Below are 18,065 nucleotides of genomic sequence, written 5' to 3' on the forward strand. Positions count from 1 at the left end.
GAGACATGGGTGGGGGCCTGGTGGAGGCTGCCCCTGGTGGCTGGGGGGTGGGGGTGGTGGGAGACATGAGTGGGGGCCTGGTGGAGGCTGCCCATGGTGGCAGGGGGGTGGGGGTGGTGGTAGACATGAGTTGGGGCCTGGTGGAGGCTGCCCCTGCACTGCTGGGGGGTGGGGGTGGTGGGAGACATGGGTGGGGGCCTGGTGGGGGCTGCCCATGGTGGCAGCGGGGTGGGGTGGTGGGAGACATGAGTGGGGGCCTGGTGGAGGGTGACCCTGGATGCTGGGGGGTGGGGGTGCAGGGGGACATGAGTGGGGGCCTGGTGGAGGCTGCCCCTGGTGGCTGGGGGGTGGGGGTGGTGGGAGACATGAGTGGGGGCCTGGTGGAGGCTGCCCATGGTGGCAGGGGGGTGGGGGTGGTGGGAGACATGAGTGGGGGCCTGGTGGAGGCTGCCCCTGCACTGCTGGGGGGTGGGGGTGGTGGGAGACATGGGTGGGGGCCTGGTGGGGGCTGCCCCTGGTGGCTGGGGGTGGGGGTGGTGGGAGACATGGGTGGGGGCCTGGTGGGGGCTGCCCATGGTGGCAGGGGGTTGGGGGTGGTGGGAGACATGAGTGGGGGCCTGGTGGAGGGTGACCCTGGATGCTGGGGGGTGGGGGTGCAGGGGGACATGAGTGGGGGCCTGGTGGAGGCTGCCCCTTGTGGCTGGGGGGTGGGGGTGGTGGGAGACATGAGTGGGGGCCTGGTGGAGGGTGACCCTGGATGCTGGGGGGTGTGGGTGCAGGGGGACATGAGTGGGGGCCTGGTGGAGGGTGGCCATGGTGGCAGGGGGGTGGGGTGGTGGTAGACATGAGTGGGGGCCTGGTGGAGGCTGCCCCTGGTGGCTGGGGGGTGGGGGTGGTGGGAGACATGAGTGGGGGCCTGGTGGAGGCTACCCCTGCACTGCTGGGGGGTGGTGGTGGTGGGAGACATGGGTGGGGGCCTGGTGGAGGCTGCCCCTGGTGGCTGGGGGGTGGGGGTGGTGGGAGACATGAGTGGGGGCCTGGTGGAGGCTGCCCCTGCACTGCTGGGGGGTGGGGGTGGTGGGAGACATGGGTGGGGGCCTGGTGGCGGCTGCCCATGGTGGCAGGGGGGTGGGGGTGGTGGGAGACATGATTGGGGGCCTGGTGGAGGGTGACCCTGGATGCTGGGGGGTGGGGGTGCAGGGGGACATGAGTGGGGGCCTGGTGGAGGGTGGCCATGGTGGCAGGGGGGTGGGGGTGGTGGTAGACATGAGTGGGGGCCTGGTGGAGGCTGCCCCTGGTGGCTGGGGGGTTGGGGTGGTGGTTCGACATGGGTGGGGGCCTGGTGGAGGCTGCCCCTGGTGGCTGGGGGGTGGGGGTGGTGGGAGACATGAGTGGGGGCCTGGTGGAGGCTGCCCATGGTGGCAGAGGGCTGGGGGTGGTGGGAGACATGGGTGGGGGCCTGGTGGAGGCTGCCCATGGTGGCAGGGGGGTGGGGGTGGTGGGAGACATGGGTGGGGGCCTGGTGGAGTCTGCCCCTGGTGGCTGGGGGGTGGGGGTGGTGGGAGACATGAGTGGGGGCCTGCTGGAGGCTGCCCATGGTGGCAGGGGGGTGGGGGTGGTGGGAGACATGGGTGGGGGCCTGGTGGAGGCTGCCCATGGTGGCAGGGGGGTGGGGGTGGTGGGAGACATGGGTGGGGGCCTGGTGGGGGCTGCCCATGGTGGCAGGGGGGTGGGGGTGGTGGGAGACATGAGTGGGGGCCTGGTGGGGGCTGCCCATGGTTGCAGGGGGGTGGGGGTGATGGGAGACATGGGTGGGGGCCTGGTGGGGGCTGCCATGGTGGCAGGGGGGTGGGGGTGGTGGGAGACATGAGTGGGGGCCTGGTGGGGGCTGCCCATGGTGGCAGGGGGGTGGGGGTGGTTGGAGACATGGGTGGGGGCCTGGTGGGGGCTGCCCATGGTGGCAGGGTGGTGGGGGTGGTGGGAGACATGAGTGGGGGCCTGGTGGTGGGTGCCCCTGGTGGCTGGGGTGTGGGGGTGGTGGGAGACATGCATTGTTGATCAGTAGTGCAAGGTGACATGTGGGTTGGCTGGGGGGCATGCCCATGGTGGATGGGCTGCCTGCGGGACATGAGCATGGGTGCAGGGTAGTCCCCCGTGGTGTGGGCTGCCTGCAGGGTCCGTGGAGGTTGTGGAGCGTACACCTGGGATGGCCCACACGGCCAATTCACGTGTGGTATTCCCCAGAACCCCTGAAATACACATACCCTGCTGAAATCGTGTGTGGTACTTCCCGCGCACCCCTGAAACACATACCTTGCTGAAATCGCGTGTGGAAATTCTTGCGCACCCCTGAAATACACGTACCCTGCTCGCACTGGGCCAATCGCGTGTGGAACTTCCCGCGCACCCCTGCAATACACGTACCCTGATGAAATCGCGTGTGGAACTTCCCGCGCACCCCTGAAATACACGTACCCTGATGAAATCGCGTGTGGAACTTCCCGCGCACCCCTGAAATACACATACCTTGCTGAAATCGCGTGTGGGACTTCCCGCGCACCCCTGAAATACACGTACCCTGCTCGCACTGGGCCAATCGCGTGTGGAACTTCCCGCGCACCCCTGAAATACACGTACCCTGATGAAATCGCGTGTGGAACTTCCCGCGCACCCCTGAAATACACATACCTTGCTGAAATCGCGTGTGGAACTTCCCGCCCACCCCTGAAATACACGTACCCTGCTGAAATCGCGTGTGGAACTTCCCGCGCACCCCTGAAATACACGTACCCGGCCAAATCGCGTGTGAGACTTCCTGCGCACCCCGGTATACACGCACACATATTTTTTGTCAGCGGGTGTCCGTGTTTGTGGGTACCCCTTTGCACGTCATTTGTCCTGGAGGGCCACAGTATAGGACATTCATCATGGCAGTATATAGGTGCTATTTGTTGGCGCACCTTTTGGCGCACATTTCTTACAGCCGCAGAGACGCTACCGCCTGCTTTCTTGTGGCGGTCGTGTTTGTGCCTGTGCGCTGGTTTGAACGTGCGCTTTTTTGCCCTATTCTATTCCATGAATACGTGTTGTAGGCGAGCGTGTGGGCGTTCCGCGCACTTGTGCCCTGTACTTCCCCCGTGACGCCCACGTTTTGGCAAGTTGTTCCCCATTCCGAGTGTTACGCCCGTGTTCCGCCTACTTTTGTTGCGTGCGCCGCGCTATGTGCGATTTTCGCTGTGGCCTGTGCGATTTTCGCTGTGACCTGGCGCACGCTGTTAGATGGCCTGTGCGCCAATGTGCGGCGCGCACTTTTTTATCGCACATCCGCTGGTTTTCTCGCGCACGGCCTTCCATGAATCGATGTGCGCTGCTTTTCGTGCGATTTTCGCACTTGCACTGCGATTTTCGCTATTCCACTGCGATTCGTACGTTTTTGCCCACTTGCGCCGCGCTAATTATTCCATGAATCGGCTTATAAGTGTTTACCAGCTCTGATAAGCTTACATGTGTAGGCTGTGGCTGAGGCCAGAGAGTTCACCTGTTTGTTGAAAGATAGGGTGGCATCTAGGTAGAAGCCAAGAGTCTTCATTTCCTTGGCCACGTTGATAATATTACCATCGATCTCGAAGGAATGGTATTTCTGGCCTAGTTTTTTAAGAGTGGAGTGTGTGCCTAGAATGATTAGCTCTGTTTTGTCATCATTCTGGCATAGACCATGGGTTGCCATCAATGCCTGGATGATGAGATACATCCTATTTACCAAGGCCAAATCCTTGTTGTAATCCCAGAAAGTGGGAGGAGGATCTGAGTATCATCTGCATAGTTAGTGTAGGTGATACCAAGACGGTCCAGATCATCAAAAAAGGGCTTAGTAAATATGTTGTATATTGTCAGAGATATACAGGAGCCTTGGGGTACGCTGCACAGGATGGGGATAGGGTCCGCTGCACCTGAGGGGGAGACCACCCTCATGGTTCTTTGATTAAGGAAAGATTCGACCCATAATATGGCTTCTTTGGAGAAGTGAGCTGCAGAGTTAAGGTGGTTGCAGAGGACTTTGTGGTCTACAAGGTCGAAGGCGGCCGAGAGATCCAAAAGTAGGAGGAGTGCTGTTTGACCTTTGTTTCTGAGCTCATCAATTTGAGCCTTCAGGTCGATGAGAGCGGTCTCGGTTCCATGTTGAGGGCGGAAGCCAGACTGTCTTGTTCCTAGGAGCTTATGTTGTTCTACACATTTTTGCCTTTGGGTATATGCTATTTTGTCCAGGATTTTTAGCAGAAAGGGGACTGTCGTTATGGGCGGTAGTTAGTGGGGATAAGGGGGTCGAGGGATTGTTTTTTTAGTAGAGGCATAGAGGCAGTACCCATGATTGTTTCAGGTTGGATGGCACAATGCCTGAGGTGAATGAGGCATTCACAAGTTTAGATATGAAGGGAGAAAGTTCTCTAGCAGCATCTTTTATGAGTTGTGCCGGGCACAGGTCACCTTGACAGTAAGAGGGCTTAAGAGAGAGGATAGTTTTCTCTACCTCCAGGATAGATGTTTTGGTAAATCTAAATTGGATAGTAGTATTTTGTTCCAATGGGGGTGGGTTGGTGTTAAGTATTGGTGGTTGATTAAGAGTAGCTTTCTTAGCTGCAATTTTCTTTTGAAGCATGGTAACTTTGTTGGTCAGTACTTGTTGTATCTCCATGCACCAGGCTTTGTCTTTTGTACATATATCAAGGATAGAAGTGGGTGACTCTAGTTCTTTTAAAATTGGAAACAACTCCCTCATACTTGAGTTGGCCATGGCTATGCGCTTATTATATGAGTTACGTTTGGCCAGGACAATTTCCTTTTTGTAATGTGAGGAGATTTCGATAAGTTTATTTTTATGGTCACTGTGGGTGAGATTTTCCAGGACAATTTGCAACTTCTTTTGAGTTGACGGAGGTCTTTTAATTCAGGGGGGAACCATTTATTGACGTGAGTTTTAGGTTTAATGGGTCTGAGTTTGAGGGGTGCTATGTTGTCAAGTGTGGTACGTATGATTTTGCTGTACTCTTCCACAAGTATCTCTGGGTTTAGGTGTTCTTCGAGTTTGTTCAGGGTGGGTAGAATAGCAGGGATAACTTTGTCTTTGGTGATACTCTTTTTACTCCTGTTCGGGCATGGGGAGGCCATATTGGCTGCCTGAGGGAGTGGCCTGATGGTGGAAAAATCAAAGGTAACCAGGTAGTGGTCCTTCCATAATAGTGGGGAGATGGAAGTAATGGCTACAAAGCAGTTGTAATCTGCTAACCAGTCGAGGGTTCTCCCTCTGTTGTGGGTGGGTTCCACAATTTTTTGGGTTAGTCCCAATTCCATGAGGGTATTAGCCACATTGGAGACATGTTTATCTAAGGGGTCATTAGAGCCTGGGTTGAAGTCTCCCAAAATAAGTAATTGCGTGGAGGTTTTAAGGTTGGTAGATATTAGACAGTTGCTGTCTTCATCAAATGCACCCAGCGGGCCTGTGGTCCTATAAATGAGGTAGATGATCAAGGTCTGTGAATTATGAAGTGGGAGTTTGATAGTGCAAACTTCACAGGAGTTGGATTCTGGAATGACAGTGGTTCTCATATTTAGGCTGATTCTGGCGATGATAGCAACATCGCCGCCTCGCATGTTATTTCTGTCTTGTCTCAGAATGGTATAGCCATCTGGGAGAGCTAGAGATAATAAGGGTCCTGCCGCTTCATGCAGCCAGGTCTCTGTGACAGCAAGGAAGTCCAACTTGTTGGATACTATAATCTCGCAGATGTCTGCAGCATGTGCCGTCAGGGATCTGGCATTTATTAGTCCACCTTTAAGAGAAAGGGCTGCGATGGTGGTTTTGGTTTTAATGTGGGGGGTAGGAGGTATCTTGGTTATGCTATTAGTAGTGCTAACTTGATGAGTAATAGTTCTTTTGTTGATGGCCGGGAGAGATCTAGTCAAAAGCTTGTATAATCTAGTGAGTCTTGCTCTGAGCCTGGAGTTTCAGGTGGGTGGGGTGCAAGGGTTGCTAGGGCGTTCACTGATCGCTCCAGGCCTTGGTCTAATGGTAAGGTTATCTTCCTCCTTGGTGATGAGGAAGCCGATGGCTATGCAGGATTGGTTAGGTTGCCAATTCTTAAAAGTGTGGTGTTGGCTATTGTCAGCTGTTAGGCCGGTTAGGAGTACTAGAAGGGTGATAGACCAGAGGCAAAGTATTATGATGCTCATGGTGTATCAGTATAGGGAAATATATTCTAATATTTGGGCAGCACCGATATGTGGGCATAGGGCCCCAAATGGTTAATTAGGTGCAGCAGATAAAGTCTAAATTCAACAATCAATGGATGGCAAGGCACCTATGGGCTAGATGCAGCAGTCGGTGCTAAAGCACATGAATGCTAGGTTTACCAGATAATGGCAAAGCACAAATGTGCTAAAATCACCTTCAGTGGTAAGGCACATAAAGGCTAAATTTGACACTCAAAACAGGCACATATGGGCTAAGATCAACAATCAATGGCAAAGCATAATTGGGCTAAAATCACCTTCAGTGGTAAGGCACATAAAGGCTAAATTTGACAATCAATGGCAAAGCACAAATGGGCTAGAATCACATTCAGTGGTAAGGCACATAAAGGCTAAATTTGTCAATCAATGGCAAAGCACAAATGGGCTAGTATCACCTTCAAAGGTGAGGCACATAAAGGCTAAAATTGACACTCAATGGCAAAGCACAAATGGGCTAAGATGAACAATCAATGGCAAGGCACAAATGGGCTAGAATCACCTTCATTGGTGAGGCACATAAGGGCTAAGTTTGGCAATCAAAACAAGGCACATAAGGTTTGCTCTCTTGTTTCTATTTACTCTCATCTGCGTTCATATCACTCTAAATCTCTTTTTCTTCTGTCGGTTCCTAAGCCACCTTGTGCTTCTTCCCAGTTTCATCTTTCTCGCTTCTGTCCACCAAACACTGGCACGCTCTTACCCCCCTTCTATTCGTCCTTCATCTATCATATCTTTCCTCACAACTTAAACCCCATCTTATTCTTTCTCTCACTTCATCTAGCTGAATTGTTTGATTTGCCATCATAATCATTTCTATTGTATTGTGTAATTGAATTCACTTTTGTAAAGCGCTTTGGTGATAAAATAAAAAACAAATACAAATCATAGTAATTAGGCCAACAAAGGAAAATTATTATTATAAAAAAACATATTATTAAAATAGATAATGCAAGTAAACATTTCAAACCCTGATGTTAAAAAAAAATGATTTATTGTACAGCAGGTCGACTAGTTTTGGCAAATACCAATATGTATGGGGAATCAGTTTTGGGGTCCAGGAGAGGGCTCCAGGCCTCAGATGGGTTCCCTCTAGATGTGGTTAATGTTTTCTATAAATTGTTTTAGAGTAGGATGACTATATGGCTTGTTTTTATTAAGGTACTATGAGCTAAAACGTGGTTGTAGACCCTCCCGAGTGGGCACCTTCCCATAGAACAGTATATTGGGCATTGTTTGTTCTCAGTAGAGGAGCTCCCAGACGATTTTTGCACTTTTAGGAACTTTGAGTTTCACCCTAATGTACCCAGGGGGATCCAGACGTGGACCCCTTGCTCACTGTGCTTAAAGAGGCTCAGCTTCACCTCACTAATGAAACCCAACTGGGCCAAAACACGTGTCTGGAATTGCTGTTGGTACTCTTGTTCGGAAGAGAATCGCCTTGCATTTTGGTGCTGGACTGCCCTTGTGTGCAGGACAAAGACTGATCATCAAATGGATATTTCTCCTCTGTGAAAGGTACAGTGAGCTAAAACGTGGTTGTAGACTCTGGCGAGTGGGCACCATCCCATAGAACAGGTTATTTGGGCGTGTTTGTTCTCGGTAGAGGGGCTGCCAGACCTTTTTTGTGCATTAATTTTATTCTTAACTGCTCTATTTTTTCTTTATTTTCTAGGGAGTTGCTTTTTAGAAGGCATTGGGCCTCATTACAACGTGTGCGGCCACAGAATGAACGGTGCCGGTAAGGGACCAGCACCATTCATTCCGGGCCGCCTCATTACGAGGTCTGCAGCGGGTCCCGCTGAGGACGTCTGGTAAAACCAGGCGTTTTTAGCAGGACCCGCTAGCAGACCAGGATGCTAACAACGGGCCCGTCATTAACGGGCCAGTTGTTAGCATTCTTCCCATTCCAATTGAGCCCTATCGGGGCTCAAATGGGAGTGGGGATGTACCGGGTCCAGGTCCCGGGAAAGGGAATTACCGGGCCCTCCATGGTCGGAATGGCCTGGTAATTCCCTATTCCTGGAATCCGGACCCGGCACCCGGTTTGGGGGTAGCCATGCTGCTAAAAGTAGCATGGCTACCTCCAAACTCGTAATGAGGCCCATTGCGTTTTGCTTGTTGCGAAAAAAAAGAAAGTTTGTGTTAAAAAATGGTGGAATGTTTATGCATGTGTGATTGTGTGTTATTGTGCAGTGTGATGATAGGTGTGGTTGGGAAGGTTGTAAGAGTAAGAGGCTTTACAGGTGTGGTAGGCTTGGGTTAGTGAGTAAGGGAGTGGTGGTGTGATGGAATAAGTAGGGACATTATGATGTTTTGAGGAAAACAGTGGTTGTTATAATGGCATGATTTACTGCCTAGGTATGAGGGTTGTGTAGATGTAATGGAAAAGTGGTGAAGAAGTGTGTCTCTGTGTGCTGATGCATGTTAGTGAATTGGAATGCAATGAGTTTCAAAGTTGTTGTGTTGGAATTAGGACCTTATGTTTATAGGGGTATGGAATATTAAGGAAGTAAATGGTGATGTAAAAGTTGTTGAGAGATTGTTGCGTTGTTAGGTAGTAAGGAATGGGTGGTGTTTTGAATAAACAGTGTTTGGATGAGAATCAAATGAGTATGAATGTTGCAATGTAACGTGGTAACAGAGAAATACAATTTTGGTAGAACAGAATACTCTAGGCTAATATATCGTGAAAGTACATTGTTAGAATTAGAGCCGTGAACATGCTATACTTATGTACTTACTTTGTATGATGTGAAGAATGTTCTTTCTTCGGTAGCTGTTTTCTTCAATCTTCTTTTTTCCTGTAATGCAAAAGAAAGTTAGTGGGTATGTGTGGTAATTTTAGTAAAAGAGTTTTTTTTATTTATTAAGGTAGTAGACGTTGGTGGGAAAAGAGTTAATAAAGGTGGGTTATGGGTGGTGTGTTAAAGTATGTTGTTAGAAAAATTGGACTATGGCTCTTATTATGAATGACCTAGTCTGAAATTAAAAGGTACCAGTAAAAAGTTACTGGCAGCTTTTCTGGACCGGCTTAATCTGTGTTTAGTGGTAGGGGCATTGTACTCCCAGCAGGCACTATCTGCTGGGAGTTGAGGCTGCTACCAGCAGGCTTTACACTGAAGCACCAGCATCATTACTAATGGTGCCGGTGCTTCATGGTTTCCATTCCCATGGAGTCCCATAGGACTGAATGGGAATGGGAAGTTAATTTACTAATGCTGATTGTGATATTTCGGTAGCATCGGGACGTCAGGTGATGGCAGAGGTAATACAGGGTGGATGGCAACTCACCGGCTACTGGTGGGTTTTACCGGCAATCCCGTAGTCAGGGCCTACGAGTAGTGTTGTTTGGGACATTATAAGGTGTATGCCAAAAATGGGTGTGTAAAAAAGATGCATATCTAGGTTATGTTTGTGCTGGTGATTTTAATAAGGGAAGGGCTGTGTTTGTGGTGCAATGTATTTGTAATGTGTTGCAGTGTTTTCAAAGAATAGGGAAACTGTAGCCTAGTGGTAATGCAATGACAGATTGTAGTTGGAGTAGTGTTTGGTGTGTTATCATAGTGGTTGGAAAAGAACAATAGTTTGGGCCTCATCACGAGTTGGGCAGTATCCCTTAAATACGGCGATAACACTATTATTGCCACATTTAAGGGCTGGCTCAATCCCGAGTTGGATGCTTATTGGTCTGTATTACCTTCAGCTTTTTTCTGGGGGTAACAGTTCCATTTAGCGCCCGTTTTCAGTGCTATTGGTGGTGGTGGTGACCCAAAAGGGAATGGGGATTTCCTGCCTTACCGCTACTTGTGATCCGGTGCTAATAGCGCTGGACGAGTAGTGGTAATGCTATTGGCGATGGATGGATTTCAGTGGTACTGCTGATGGGGTACCGGCCAGCTCATGATCATGCCCTTTATATGTAAAGAGAAGTGTTGTATATGAGTACTTTGGACCTAATTAATGGAATTGTTTGCATAATGCAAAGTGAGTTTGCACTGATGAAAAGTAAGTTTACACTTCATATAGTACCATGAATAAGGGTTTGTGTTGGCAAAAAAAGTTACTTTTTAGCAGTGGAAAAATTACTTTGCACTATGCAAAAAAGGCGATCAATTGGGCTGTTTGGCAGTATACACGTATGTGAGAGCAGGATTTTGCTGAAAGTTAAAAAATGTGCATTTACAGCAGCACTGTGTTTAAGCATTTTGTAAAAGAAAGGAAAAGCAGATGTGAAAGATTTGTAGAACATTTTTAACTGGCACTTGTTGTATGGAACTTTAATATTTTGCCAGTGCATGTAAGTAACTGCCACTTGATGTTAGCAGGTGCAGAGTACTTTCATATAGGGCATTTGATAGAGTAGTTAAAAAGAGAATATGCTAAGTTGTGCTACTAAAAACCTATGAAATTCAGTAAAAAAAACTTTGTTAAAGGGACGTTATGGTTCAAAGTAAAACCGCAAAACCCCTGAAATTCACTAGTTATGGTAAGGTAAGCAACCATAACTCGCACCACCACCGTGCACTGGTAAGACTAAGGGCCTCATTACACGGTAGGCGGTAAGGGTTTACCGGTACCGGTATTTTACTGGTACCGGTAAACCCTTACTGCCTTACTACGAGGTCCCTTTGCGGGTTGGGGAATTTAACGCCTGCTTTTTGCAGGCGTTAAAAACCAACCCGCAAAGGGACCATCGAGCTAATTACTGTACCGCAATTTGCGGTGCCGTAATTAGCACCTTCCCCATTCCCATTATGCCCTATAGGGCAAAAATGGGAATGGGGAAGGGCAATGGGGGAAGGGGGAATTACCGCCCCACCAACCTTGGAATAGGGCGGTAATTCCCCTTTCCACCAAGGCGGTGCCGGTATTTTACCGGCATGGACCAAGGTGCTAATAGCACCTTGGTCCACCGCCATCCGTGTAATGAGGCCCTAAGACCCAGGACATTAAAGATGACATCAAAAATGTCATTGGTGACATCACTGATGACATCAGATGCCTGGCTCACTCTTTCTTCCTTTACTGATATATCTAGGCCAGTAACAGTCGGGAAGTAAAAATTCAAAAAATACTATATTTGTAGAGTTATACTTGAAATATGTTCTTACAGTAATTCACTTAGGGTCCACTCAAAGCATATGAAACATATACAAAGGGGAAAACACAGACTTGGAAGACAGCAATGCTATCTATGTATGAAGATGATTAGTAAGGTCATCAACACTGAATTACAGTTCTGTTGTTTTTTTATTACTGTACTTTCCCTGGGTATGCTCATATTTGTACACATTGCCCTTACACTACTTTCCTTAGGGCCTAGTCACAATATGTGATAGTTATACATACGGAAGTAGTAGCTTTGAAGCACCATAACTCGCGCCACCACTGTGCACTTCTAAGACTAACACCCAAGACATCAAAGATGACATCACAAATGTCATTGATGACATCACTGATGACATCACAAGTGCATTTACCTTTCATGAAAAGTCTGTACAAGGGATTCTTTTTGTAATGTTAATAAAAAAAAGTGTCAAGGATCATTGGAATAAATATCATGAGGTACGTAGTGCATTAAGCAATGCATTAATCCAAATAGCATTACTGCACACAAAACACAAACAGAGAACAACACATACAAATATGAGCATGTACAGGGAAAGTGAAGTAACCTAACTGATTTTCTTCATGCACAGAAATGATTGCTCGGTTGCTTACCTTACCATAACTAGCGAATTTCAGGGGTTTTTCGGTTTTACTTCGAACCATAACGTCCCTTTAACAAAGTTTTTTACTGAATTTCATAGTTTTTTAGTAGCGCAACTTAACCATAATGTCCTTTAACAACGTTTTATTACTGAATTTAATGGGTTTTTAGTAGTGCAACCTAACCATAACGTCCCTTTAACAAAGTTTTTTTACTGAATATACATATACATACTGTGAATTTTATGTATGTTTACTAGGATTCCCTTACTTTATATACATGTAACATAGAACATGCTGAACCCCCAGCTAGTGATTTTGATATCCGCGGACTGTGCGTATGTCCGCGGACCGATGCTGAAATGGGGGATGTAAGCCATTAGCAACCTAGGAACCCGGGGTGCTAAAAAAGAGGATTTTGCTTCCTACACCGGGACGCCTGTGGCGTCCCGGTATAGGAAGGAAAATCCTTTTCCAAGATGGCCACCATGGAAAAGGAAGGTGAGGGTTCCATACAGGGCCCTCTTTGCTTTCCATGGCAGCCTGCAGAAGGCAAAAAGAGAACCTTATGACCATACTACCACAAGCACATTTTTCTTCCCTTTCAGATCTATCCTAATTTCGAATAACTTTACCACAAAGCCAGTCCCAGGTGGACATGGCCACTTTAATCCTAGGTTTTCTCCCTTGTGGTCATAGCCAGTAGCCAGATTGTCTGGATCATGACCTTATTCCATGAACCAGACAATCTGGCCAGTGCCCATTGCCACAAGCTACCCCTCATTCACTAAAGGTATACCGCTATTTTTTTATAGATACATTATGACACTTGGCAAATAATAAAATACTGGCACATTGGCAAAGCCATGCGTGTAGGTACTTGACAATGCTCCTTACGCAAGTTTGCTGCAAATCCACCCATGTTTTATTTTATCAAAAGTGTCAAATGAATGCACACACAATCGTCATATAACCTAGCCCCCACTTGACAAAATCCATTCAGACTGTACGAAAACATTTATATCTAGATCTATAATCTTCTTGCAAACCTTTGTGTAGATTTGTCAAATGGCACCACATTTATAAGCCTTTACATTATTTTGGCGCCTCCCTCTAATTTTGCCCTCTCTTGACAAAATCCCACCAAACTTCGCAAAAACATTCATATCTAGATTGATTATCAGTTTGCCAAAATAAGTATAGATTCATCAAATGTCACCTCATTTATGAGCCATTACATTATTTTGGGAGCCCCCTCTAATTTTCCTCCCTCATGACAGAATCCCACCAAACTTTGTAAACTCATTCGCAATCAAGTCACAAATATCCCATCCCATCCTCATCACCCCTCACCTCCTTAGAGATTATTTGATAAGTTTGACAAGAGCAATGCTCAGAAAATATTATTGTTCCGAGGGTTCAGGCATGTATTTTATACATACGTTGATCAATCGCACAAACATTTCCAATGCACCTTACCTTAGGTTTCCTCTTTTGTACACATGCGAAATCTGGCAACAGGGCGCGGCCATCTTGTGCTAATCTTACCCGTTGCTGCAGCGGCCTAAGGTGAACTGCCCTGATGGCACTAAATCATATGCCCCGCCCCTGAGCCTCACATCACCAAACCTAGTGATATTGTCCGCCTTTCTCAGTGATGTTCCTGAGCAGCGTACCCAAACGCGCCCAGTCATCACCTACGTGATGTGACGCAGAACCTGAAATTCAACATTCAACTTCTCACAGCACGGCACAATTTGGAATACTAAATCGTACTTTAAAAAGAAACAACAAGGCTGTACAATTTGTAAAGTACTTTTATTTCACAATAAACGCTCCGACAACATCCGACTATTGCCATATTCAATCAAATTAGAAATGTCTTTCTTCGCTCGCGATCCAAAATGTTTTTTGTGAGTCACGCGTTGTTCTTTTTGCGTACACAAGGTGTTCGTTTTGGATAAAAGAAGCGATTGGGTCACACAGTGAATTCCAGGGCTTGTGCATCAACTTGAGGCTAGGCCACCTTATAGGATGTTATGTTGCTCCTAATCGCTAGTACAGCGTAAGGGCATATCTGCCCTTGCCGATCGTCCCAAAAAACTATCAAACACATCCAGTTGTTCACAAGTAGCTGGAGCTGTCGATTAAAAAATCAGTGAGTTGGCATCTGGAAACTATGACAATCGCAAAATGGCAAAATGTACCTGTTTCGGAAACATAATAGAAATATGTCTCACTAGCCGAGAACATTTGCTTCCGAGAACATTGTTATGTAGCATGATCAACTCTAAACAGGATACGAAAGCTGACGCTACAATTCTATGTGCTCATACATGACATTTTATTGAAATATTAGAGTTGAACCTGGGAGAACTGAGTAGTGGTCTACATGGATATCAATGCCGGCCTGCCCATCTGGACGGTAAAAAGAACATTACACACAAAAGTTATACTTGTGCTTCATTGTAATATGCCACACAGAACAAACAAGTACAATGTAACCCACAAATAATGCTCAGATAATGATAAGTTGATGCTCGTTCGAGTATAAAATCATCCAAAATTAAATTTACATTACATTCACCATTTCCATTCTCTTGGCTTAACTCAGACCGTAAGGCAGACTCCGTTCGCACCAACAATTTTTCCTAAACTGAATTTACATGTTCCTTAGTCCACTTTTTGAATACATAACCTTATCATATCTTACATTATACAACCCTCCTTCATTCAATTCCTTTCGGAATGGTCCCTTTCTCTCAAGGTCAAAAAACCATTGAACCTTATACTGTGTGTCCGATGCGTGGCATCCTGAGCTCGCCAAACAAAAATTCAAAGCTGGTGACCTTCACTCAGAATCAAAATACATTCTTACTTTGCAACAACTTGCCACACCGCATCCATGAGAACTGTAATTCTCATGAACGTGCAAGGTGGTCTTTTCATCAGGCAGTGCAGGTGGCTGCCTGAGGTGGCAACTGTAGGGGGAGCCAGTTTGAGTCCATTATTACTTTAATTACATTTTAACACAGACATGAATAGCGCTTTCTTTGCCGTGCTCTGGGTGTAGCACAAGCACATCAATTTATAAACATCAAGCGTTTTAATTAGGAGTGTAAAATAACCTGAAATTACTTCTATTTAATAAATATTGGGCAACCAATATAAACAATATAGAAGAACGAGCATTCGGAATGTAGTATTACTCTGTAATACCACAAGGTAAGGTTGGCGTTGCTCTGCAGAAGCAACAATCCCACATGGGGCTATTACTAGAAACACTTTGACTCTTTTTTGTGTACCCTCTACTTCAATGTTGGAGTAGGACGCATTCTGTCATTGCAAAGTTTCCTTACCCCTTAGCAGTGGGTACTGTATCACTTCTCTGCACAGTGCTTTTAGCCTGCAACCTTCACTAATTTTCAAGTTGATTGCATTATTTCAGTGACAACACAGATGGTGAGACATAAATGTAAATGGTAGACTTGTAAACATAGATTGTAAGTTAATCAACCACTTCTTCCGGCCCTGCACAGGACTGTTCATGAACATCCTAACTGTTCGCACTTTCGCGAAAAAAAAACACCCATTTTGCAGCCATATCCCATCCCATCCCCGTTTGGGCTGTAGGTGTGAGCATAGTTTTTTCCCCATTCAGTCTATGGGAAAAAAAGAAATGTTGGGACCCCCCTATAAGTTTTCCCCCCCTGCACCAAACCTCACCAAACTTTGCAAAAGTAAAAAGAGTGGACCATATACTTTTTTTTGCAAAGTTTGGTGTGGATTCGTCCAGGGGGAGCGAAGTTATAAGCCGCCCAAAAAGTGCTCTTCCTATGGGTTTAGCAACTTAACCATAACTACACGGCCACTACTGTGGCCGTGTAATATATATATACATATATATATTCAGTGAAAAAACTTTGTTAAAGGGACGTTATGGTTCCAAGTAAAACCGAAAAAGTCCTGAAATTCGCCAGTTATGGTAAGCTAAGCAACAATAACTTGCGCCACCACTGTGCACTGCTAAAACTAACACCCAGGAAATCATAGATGACATCACAAATTTCATTGATGACATCACTGTTGACATCACATGTCTGGCTCACTCTTTTTTCCTTTACTGACATATATAGGCCAGTAACAGTCAGGAACTAAAAATTCAAAAAGTACTATATTTGTAGACTTATACTTCAAATATGTTCTCACAGTAATTCACTTAGGGTCCACTCACAGCATATCAAACAGATGCATAGGGAAAAACACAGACTTGAAAGACAGCAATGCTTTCTGTGTATGAACATAATCAGTAAGGTTATCAACACTTTCTTATAGTTCTGCTGTTTTTTTATTACTGTACTTTCCCTGGATATGCTCATATTTATATACATTGTACTCACACTACTTTTCTTAGGGTCCGGTCACATCATGTGATAGATATGCATAGGGAAGTAGCAGCTTTGAAGCAGAGCAATCATTTATGTGCACGAAGATAATCAGTTAGGTTATGAGGATTGTCTGGTAATACTGCTGTTTTTTTGTTTACTTCACTTTCCCTGTATGCTCATATTTGTATGTGTTGTTTGTGTTTTGTTTGCAATAATGCAATTATGTTGTAAGTGGGTTTTATTAGGTACTTATTAAATGTTTACAGTAGGCAAAACTCTAATAAGAAAGCATTTGTCATTTTAGTATAACATGGCAAGATTATTAATATTGCACCTCAATCCTGTCTGCTGCACACAATGCCTATGTTTCTACATGTGAACATTAGTATACTGGAAAAAACTTCATAATAGAATGGGATTTGTATCAATGCATTGCTTAATGCACTACGTACCTCATGATATTTATTCCAATGATCCTTGACACTTTTTTATCAACATTACAATAAGAATCCCTCATACAGACTTTTCATGAAAAGTAAATGCACATGTGATGTCATCAGTGATGTCATAAATGACATTTGTGATGTCATCTTTGATGTCCTAGGTGTTAGTCTTAGCAGTGCACGGTGGTGGCGCAAGTTTTGGTTGCTTAGCTTACCATAACTGGACAATATCAGGGGGTTTTCGGTTTTACTTGGAACCATAACGTCCCTTTAACAAAGTTTTTTCACTGAATTTCAGAGGTTTTTAGTAGCGCAACTTAACCATAATGTCCCTTTAACAAAGTCTTTTCACTGTATTTCATAGGTTTTTAGTAGTGTAACTTAATCAAAACCCTTTAACAAAATGTTTTTACTGAATTTCAAAGGTTTTTAGTAGCTCAACCTAACCACAACACCCCTTTAACAAACCTTTCTCATTGAATATGGATATAGATAGCATGAATTTGATAAATGTTTACTAGGACTCCCTTAGTTTATATACATGTAACATAGAACATACTGAATCCCCTACCCAAGCTAGTGATTTTGATGTCTGCAGACTGTGCGCATGTCCGCGGACGGATGTGGTCAACATCAACACTATCCAAAACCTCAGGGGGTATCTTATATTGTTGTATCATGCAATAAAAACACTGAACATGTTCAAAAAACAGCATATAAATAAATTACATTCAATAATAAATAAGAAGTGGAAACTGTACATATAAGACACAAACCGTCTAGTTACATAGCATATGCAACATAATTGAATATAACAAAAGAATTTAAATATGCCTCAAACAGAATTACCTCACAGAAACTGCACAGCAAAAATCAACAGCACACCTACTCAGCAGTAACAGCAAAACTTAGCAAGAAACTAGTAAGTACACTACATTTATTTTAGATATATATAAACCTTCTGTATTTGGTACACTAAAAGTATTTTTTTTTGTTTTTTACACAGAAATGTCTAGTACTTTGGAACGGCTAGAAGAAAATTTTCCTCGGGATGAAATGAGTGAAAACAGTGATAGTAATGGTAGACACTATACTTCTCTAAATAAACCAGTTAGTAACCATTACTGTATGTGTACTTAACATATGTTTTAACAGACCATACACACATTAAAAATAATGCAGAAATAGACTCATTTGAAAATCATCTGCAGCGTGTGGAGCAAAAAATGGATCTCTT

This window comes from Ambystoma mexicanum, chromosome 7q, assembly GCF_040938575.1.
Source record: "Ambystoma mexicanum isolate Mex_15411 chromosome 7q, UKY_AmexF1_1, whole genome shotgun sequence".
NCBI lineage: Eukaryota > Metazoa > Chordata > Amphibia > Caudata > Ambystomatidae > Ambystoma > Ambystoma mexicanum.